The sequence below is a fragment of the Montipora foliosa genome, chromosome 12 (genome assembly GCF_036669935.1).
Source record: "Montipora foliosa isolate CH-2021 chromosome 12, ASM3666993v2, whole genome shotgun sequence".
Classification (NCBI taxonomy): Eukaryota; Metazoa; Cnidaria; class Anthozoa; order Scleractinia; family Acroporidae; genus Montipora; species Montipora foliosa.
Genome location: NC_090880.1, coordinates 211153 through 219549, shown reverse-complemented (window position 1 = coordinate 219549; position 8397 = coordinate 211153). Strand labels below are relative to the sequence as shown.

Here is an 8397-nt window from a genome sequence, read left to right as displayed (position 1 = left end):
TCCCAATTGTGACTGTGCTGGGACCAGGCCGCAAAGTGATAAATCCACACTCTTATCTAATTCACTCTTGTTCTTCTGCATGACGATCTAAAACACTCAATTCAAATCAACAGCTCGTTAAAAAAATATGATCGGTGCAAAGTACATTATTAGCACATTACGTAATTCTCATTTGCGTGTTAATGGGAAATTATCGTCAATCATCAAGGTAATTGAAGTCTTGCAGTTCCGATAGGGACCAGAACTGGAGCAGAAGTGTCCTCGGGACATTAAGGTCAACGCTTCCTATTATCTTCAAAGCCTTTTTCTTATTTATGATCTGAATGGAATAAACCCTGCAAGTAAATTGCAACACATAAACCAGATGAGATGAACTTACTTTTTTTTTTTTTGTTGAACAAATATAGGGTCGTCATTCGCTACTTTATCTTGCATCTCTGTGCACTTTTCGAAGTAGTTCTTTGCCTCTTGGAATTCCCCCTTTTCATTTAAACACCATGTCCAAGATCAAACAGGGATTTGGCGGTGCCTATGGTCGCCCAACAATTTCCGTCGAATCTCCAGAGCTTTGCGCACGTACCGTTCAGCGGCTTCGATTTCCTTTCCAGATCGCGAGGAATTATTGGACAGGTGGTTAAGGATGGTAGCAGTGAAAGGATGATCACCTAATCTTTTATGTAGATCGGCCCCAAAACGTTCTCTTCTCGGATTGTTACGGCCTGTCGGTGGCGGTTTTCAAGCGAAGAGCCACTAAAAAGCAAATAAAATTGTGTCTCGTGACCATTTGACAATTTCAACTATGCTTTTTTTACGGCCGCGCTGTTCCATTTGCAGATTTTTTCGAGCAAATTGTTTTGCTGTGTTCACCGCAATTAGCCTAAACGAAATGGCGCTTTCGGCCCTAGAGCTCCACTAAATACCGCATGCGTAAGTGGTTGCTAAGGGCAACATTGCTGGCCAAAAAAGCAGACAGAGATGTCACACTGCGCAACGGAACAAACATTTCGTTAAAATCGTTACAGAAAGTATAAACTCGGTTCTATTTTTTGCAACAATTTCTTCAACTTAGCCTTGCAATATTTTTGGCCTGTTGAACCAAGTTGTTGTGTAAACAGCGCCTTTGAAGCAGTTTTGAACGAAGTGCCTTAATTGAATCCACATATGAAAAGTAATTATGCTAAACCAATCAACCTAAGCGTAAACGGCGCTCCTGAACCAACAACTTGACATTTTATTCCACATTCAAAAGAGCTGGGAAAAAACTGCGTGTGAGTCGCGATCGGTATTGCTTCTCATTGGCTTGAACAAGATCTTTTTTTTTTTTTTTTTTGTAATTTGGTTTTAGTTTTGTCTCATTTGTAGCAACTACCATTTACGAAACGGTGTATCCTCACTAACTTACCAATAAGGAAAAAAAAAAAAAAAAAAAGAAAAGTTACAATTTACAAAAACACTATCCAAAATGACTTACTTAAAAAAAAAAACGAAACAGTACTTTATATTAAACAAAACAAAGTAAGACCAACTAAATGTAGGATGGTGACAAGGTTAATCTTCTTCTAAAGTGTTTTAAAGCAGCTACTAAGTTTTCCCCCAAACATTTTTTAAAATGAGCTAGCGAGTTTATCCCTCTCAGTCCTCGCAATATGGAGTTCGATATATATAAAACACGTCCTTTAAATCCTGGCAATAAAGCCTCTCAATCGAAGGTAAACCTCCAAGGCATTTCCTTACAGAAATATAATATTTATCTAAAAGCATAACATGTATTGATTACCAGAAATCTTCCCCTCCCACACCAAAATTTCTTCCAAAATCTTGCTTATAACGTAACAGGGAATCCCAACAACCCACAGGGTACTCTTCGACAGTCCATTTGAAAACCGTTGCTAAAGAAAAGTGAAAAAAACTGATAGGAACGATTACATTATTCGAAAAAATTTCTCAAATGACCTAGGAGAGTCAAACAACCCTCACCACCCCAACAAGTTTTTGGTCAGTATGATCCACAGACCCTTCCCCGCCTTTGTCATTAAAATGTTCAGCACGCCAGCATGACGTGGCAGACATGTTTCGCCGCCTTCTTCTTCATCCGGTGTCTTCACTGCGTTTTGCCTGATGCGAATTGCGTCCTCAATCATACCTCTTCCTCGTTCACGGGTGTCACTACTTTTTGCTAAACAGCGGCCAAGCTTAGCGAGACATTGGGCTCTGCGGTTACCATGGTTCATGCCAAGTTTACTCTGGATTGTGTTTGCTTTCTCCAAATAGTGTTGAGCTCGTGCAGTAGCTTTATCACACAGACCCTCAGTGCACGTACAGTTGAAAATTTCCTTGATTCCAAGGGAAGTCAGACATTCACCGAGTCTTCTTTGTTCTCCCATTCTTCACATTTCCGGACCAAGGATTCGTAGACTCCCTTAAACATGGACTTCGCCATCATCTTTGCAAGCAGCTCTCCCGCCACGGTAAAGGCCTCAATGCATTTCGTAACACGTTCTGCATCCACTTCACCCGAATCAATCCACTCTACAAGCTGAATCACATTTTCTTTTCATATGCAAAGTCGTCGATAGCTGACTCCACCGCATCTTTGCTTAAGAACTTCTTTAAAGTGTCTTTTAAGAAAGAAATGAGGTAGTCGATGAGCAGATTACGAGCGCGACGGAAGACCACACGAAACCCTCTTCTGATGCCGCCTTGTGTATGCAGTAATCTCGAATGTTCGAGAGGAATGTATACCGGCATGTTTCCCCAAACATATTTTGCTGTAAGAGAGAGCAGTTTCCCAGTTCTACAACATGGCGTTTGATATCACGCTCACTTGACGTAGCGGAACAAAAGGCTTTGGCAACTTTAGGTAGCGTGAACCAACCTCTAACAAGAGCCAAACTTAAAAGGGTATGCTGTTCCTGCGTTCTTAGTCTACTGAAGCAATAGTCCAGGGATTTGTTAATGGCGGGATCGTGTGGAGAAGAGCTGTTCATATACGCCACTAAGGCGGGCAGATTAATTGCTGACGACATCAAAGTGTAAAGAACGAGCGGAATACCATTACAAGCTTCGCATAGTTCCTTGGATGTTTCGACCGTTACTCGATCGCCGTGTACATTCTTTAACAGCTCGAAGGTTTCTTCTGGTGAAAACGGATCCAGTGTCATCGTCTTTATTCCAATTTGACGAAAACAAACAATGTTCGATGAAGTAACAAGTAATTTAACGTTTCTTACCCACCCCGCAATTTCACCGATAAAGTCCTTGATCAACCTTCGGTCCTTACTGTCGGCGGGACATAAAGATGCAGCCGATCGTTGATTTTCCTGTTCGTTGTCATTCGCATTACCTAGTAAAAACTCAAAGTTGTCCAGCAACAAAAGAACAAAGAAAGTTTTGTTCAGTGTAATCAAACGATTCTTGACTTCAGCTTCTGGGTTATTTGCAGGAAAACGTGATGGGTAAATTTGACGAATGACTTTTTCTGAAAAGTCTGCGAAAGAATAAATGTATTGCAATTTATGTATACAACCAGTGCGCGATCGTTAGTTTCAAGTATTTCATTGGCCGCCCTTGATGGCCAAGGTTGTCTTCCCAATTCCTGGAGCTCCATGTAGTAAGACGCATTGACACTCGTTGTCTGGACGCAGACAGGTCAGAATGTTTGAAAGCTCGTCTTTTTGTCGACGGACAAAATGTGGAAACGCTTGTGGAAGCTCAGACAATTTCCGTAAGATATCTGGAAAAAGAATAAATTTTAAGAAATTAACAACGCTGCGAGCATTCCAATTCTGTAATTATTCCGGCACCATAAAATATTTCTTCAGTACAATGTTTTACGACCGTTAGACATAATTTTTAAAACTTTGCATATTACGTCACAATAATGACAGTACCTTGTTCAGCAATAATTCGTGTTTCATTTGGTACCACAATATTGCCAATACATGATACAACGTTGTGGTGCCGATCCTTCTAATAAGAGCGTCATTTGGAAGCGTTGAAACTGGTTTCAGCCTCCTTATTGAAAGCTAATACTATGAAAATTCTGCAGTATCAAACAAGTAGCGGGCTATTCGCCCAATAATTAATTTGAGAACGACCAAGATTAACACCGTGACTACACTAGGTCCATAAAATATAGGAGTTCATGGAGCAAGGGTTTGCGGGGCTAAACGAACTATTTTAAGACAAGACGAGGTGTTAAATCTAGAATTTTCTACTTAATGTAGTGCAGACAATCAAGAGATCAAAGCAATAAATACAAAAGGTAGAAGTAATGGTTTGCCTGACGTGATATTAAGCTGAGTTCGTTAGTAAAATTTTATCTTTTAACGTGGACAATACCTAGGTTGATTTCCAAGGCAATGCCGCTACTGTTATTGGAATTCGAACCCGGAACCAGGATCCACGAAAAACTTACCGCCAGGGATGATAGTCAGCAAAATGAGATAAAACGAAAGCAGTAGTGAAAGGTTTTTCAGCGTTGTACATTGCAAAATACACTATTGAATCACAATCTGTTAAAGAAGTAAAGTAAGTTTTTCCTCACCGAAGTAAAGATTGCTTTTGTAACAACTTTTGCAGAATCGCAAATTGAGATAGCATAGACCAGAAACAAATAACCAACGTCTTTTTTTCCAACTTCTTGGCGATTGATTGACGTGAAAAGAATTGAAAGCACTCTAGCACGACATTTTGGAGAGACAAAAGTTCACAAACGTGGCACGACTGAGAAAGGCCGCGCACAGCTTCTAGTTTCTTTCATTGGGGTTGATATAATAAGAATTTCTGCATATAGGAAAGAGAGTCAGTAAAAAAAGAAAGAAGGGACAATAAAATGAAATATTTACCTTCACTTTAAGTTCGAACCTTTCCTAAATTTTACAACAGTGATTTCATTTCATATTAGCGGGCAAACTCTTTCAGGGAAGGAAAATATTTGTATGGTGTATGGCTATCAATCTGATTTATTGTCTTTATCCAAATAAATCTGTGATGTTTACCCCGTAAATCTGATATTTAGACCGGTTTAGCTATGGAATTACGTTACAAGAACTCGTTCATTGCGCATGCGCGCATGAATAAGCACAGTTACGTGTGCATCAATCTGGTCCCCAGAGTCGGCTTTTCTTTTGGTTAGCACCAAGAACACGGACTCTGGCCACTTCTAATTTATGCGCAGTCGCAGAGAAAATCCATTTTTGTAACCGTTGACAACCACTGTTGTTTCAAATTTCTGAACGTGCGTAGACAAGCCGGAAGTCCTTGATGTGCGGAGTTCCTGCCTTGGAAGTGGCCAGAGTCCACGTTCTTTGTGCTGACCAAAAGAAAAGCGGACTCTGGGGACGAGATTATGTGTGCATGGAATTTTGCCCATGGCCTTTGAAAGAAAGTGAAGCTGGAGTTCAACTTGTCCTGGCACAAATTTCAATGCTTTTCTTAAGTAAATCCAGGGTATGAGTCATTTAAAAAAAGTGCGATGAGTATAAAAAGTTATTGAGATAATTATCAAATTGTCGTCAAGTCCAGTCTTAATGCCACCCAGTTTTTTAGCCACTCAGATGTTAAAGAGGACTAAATGAACAAAACATCGCGTCCTTTTATACATTTCACGCACTTAAATAATAAAAGCCTTAAAAAAATTGTAGTCACGCGTGACATGGCTTCTTCTGATTGGTTAAAATTGGCGGCCCTTTGTTTGTTTCGCGCGCAAAGTGTATCTAAAAATAAATCGATTTGTGACTGTGCCGGGGGAAGACCGTAAAGTGATAGATCAACGCTCTTGTAAATCTAATTCACTCTTGACATAAATTATTTCGGATCCGGTATATGAAAGACCAGCCCAGTGTTCTGAAATGTATTTTGTCAGTCAATTAAAAGTTATCCCCCATTTCAATAGCCTGCAAAATATTCATGTAAGAATCAACGAAACAGTTCACAGACTCTTTGACATCACATAAGACAAAATAAGATATCCCATCTTGGAGGGAGTATGCAGTCATGTGGGACCATTGCAAGCACAGGGTGATGCCATAATAAATTGTTAGCTAGGTGCGATATATATGTCTTTAGAAGTTTATGTTTTGGTATGTAGCATTGCTGAGTATTTTTGCGAGTTATGCTGTAGCTAGGGCGACTCAAAAGACAAACAACCAGTAGAAATATTCAGTGATACTACAAACCAATACATCATTATTTATTATCCAAAATTTCATATTTGCCCTCGTTGCTTTGCTTCTCGGCGAAATATTCATTTTTCGGACAATCTCTCAGCCGCGGACATTATCAGCTAACATACTAATCTCGTACCCAGATCTCCCACGCTCATACGGAGGGGGATTGGAATAGTCTCACTGCTCCGCGTTCTTCCCAGTTCCTCCTCGTTTTTCCTCGTTCCTGCCATTATCTCAAAAGTAAACCAGCTGGAACTTTCAACTGTGGAATGTAAAAAAAAATTACATACAATTAACTGAATAAAAGCACTAATAAAACAACTTGTATCAAATTTCTATTTTGCCCGTTTTGACGAAGCTCTGTGCCAGAATTCATCACGACAACAAAAGCCCTTTTTCAAACAAAGATGCCAAGATTTAGGTTGGAAAGTCAACGACCGTGCACAATCTTTTGTTTTACTTACGCTCATATACCATGCATGAGTTACGTAATCAACAAGTTTCTATTGGTTAGTTCGTCAGGACGGAGTAAACAACTATTGCCGTGTTTTGTGCACGGTCAAGGCCAAAGAAGAGAACAAGAACCTACAACAAAGAAACTTGTCGGGTTTCATAGCCATTCCCCTCTATCGACTATGGGCGCATGAAACATCTCCATATCGCAAAAGTGCACCTGGTAAGTTAAGTTTCAATTGTCCTTTTCACCGATTTCCTGTTCACACAAAAATTCCTGAATGTTTCCGGGAAAAGTATGTGACCAAAATTTCCAGATTCCTGGAAAAATTTTGTTTTTCTTCTGAAATATGCAATTTTAGTGCGATATGATGTTATCCCGTTTTACCGATTGATTGTTACAAGTCAGTAACTAAAAGAAACGGAGGGCTCTGGGGACGAGAATGGATGGAGTTTCATAAAAATAGATGCCCGAGTCGGGATGAATACAAATTCAAAAGATTCCCACCAGTGTCAATTTGCGCAACTTCTTTTTTTCAAAATGATCTTGCTCCTTATCAAGCTTTGAAATTTTCAGGGGTGATAGTTTTTTGCGCTTTTTTAAATATGCAGGAATTCTGTGACAGAATAATACCTGGAAAAATCAAAATTCAATTGCCCAGCGTTCCATTCTATTAACTACTAAGCCTTGAAATGATTGTCGCAGTTATGAGCACCATGTTTGCGGCAGCAAAATGAAATATTGGAAAATTCAGGCTTGAATAGGCAAATTGAACCCATGAGCTCTGCTTTACCGTTGCATCGAGTTATCAAGATCTGTCAAGCCAGCCTTCTTAGTTAATGATAATCCCGTAGAGAATACAGTCGGAATATATGAAAGTCATAAATTGATTTTATATTTTCCTGTCGCAGTTCAAATATAGAGCGGTTTTCAATTGAGTGTCGAAAGTAATTAGCCAATTACTTTGGTTTTGCATTACTTCACTCAGTGATTGGTTCAAAGTTCTCGCGCCACTTTTTCAAGCCAATCGTGGCTTGCTCGTGCACATTTTCCCGCGCTTTGTACCGGCTCCGTGTAATTACAGTCGACTCTCTCTTAACGGACACCACTATAAGTCGGACACCTGGTGCTGATCCCGGCCGTTTCTTAGTCATTTTACTATAGCCAAACTCTCTATAAGACGGACACCTCCATAACGGACGGACAACGGACACTTATGAGGTGCTGAATGTGACCGCAAATTACGATTTGGGAAGAAAAATTCTTGTACGTGACTCTTTTTAACACCAGACGTTTAATTGACAGCTCTTGAGTTGTCGCCAGAATACATACAGTACAAGTTAAAATTAAATCAGTCATTGTCCCATTCGAAAAATAACTTGGAGTTGACAACCGAATTGTATTGTAATCTTAAACAGGTAGGTTTCGTTCACTTAAAACAAACTTTAAACAGACGCGTATTCACTGTGCACAGGTTGAGCATTATTATCTTAAAATTCCTGGAGTCATCTTACGTCGACTCTCTATAAGCCGGACACCTCTCTAAGACGGACAGCTGAGGCCGGTCCCGATGGTGTCCGTCTTAGAGAGAGTTGACTGCACTTCGAGTTTTCATTGGTTTACTGGATTGTCTCCGCCCTTTTTGGTTGGCTAAAGTAATTACTTTGGTTTTGGTTTTACGACACTCATTTGAAAACCGCTCTATGTCTTTCATTCATACGTCTTTCATTCATTCAGAGAATATTTTTAATAAACCTGATCTCGTTTTGTTCG

At 39.8% G+C, this 8397-nt stretch overlaps 1 long non-coding RNA gene across 1 annotated transcript in view; it reads right to left on the bottom strand.

Annotated features, from left to right (window-relative positions):
• Positions 1-2693: 2693 nt before the first annotated feature.
• The window catches only part of LOC137980083 (uncharacterized), a 13466-nt gene continuing 7762 nt past the window's right edge, over positions 2694-8397 (bottom strand). The window contains exons 3-4 of the long non-coding RNA XR_011118442.1: positions 6307-6432; positions 2694-3733 (exon numbers count right to left, since the gene is read on the bottom strand). This is a non-coding gene — a long non-coding RNA (uncharacterized lncRNA). The remainder of the gene's footprint in view (positions 3734-6306; positions 6433-8397) is intronic.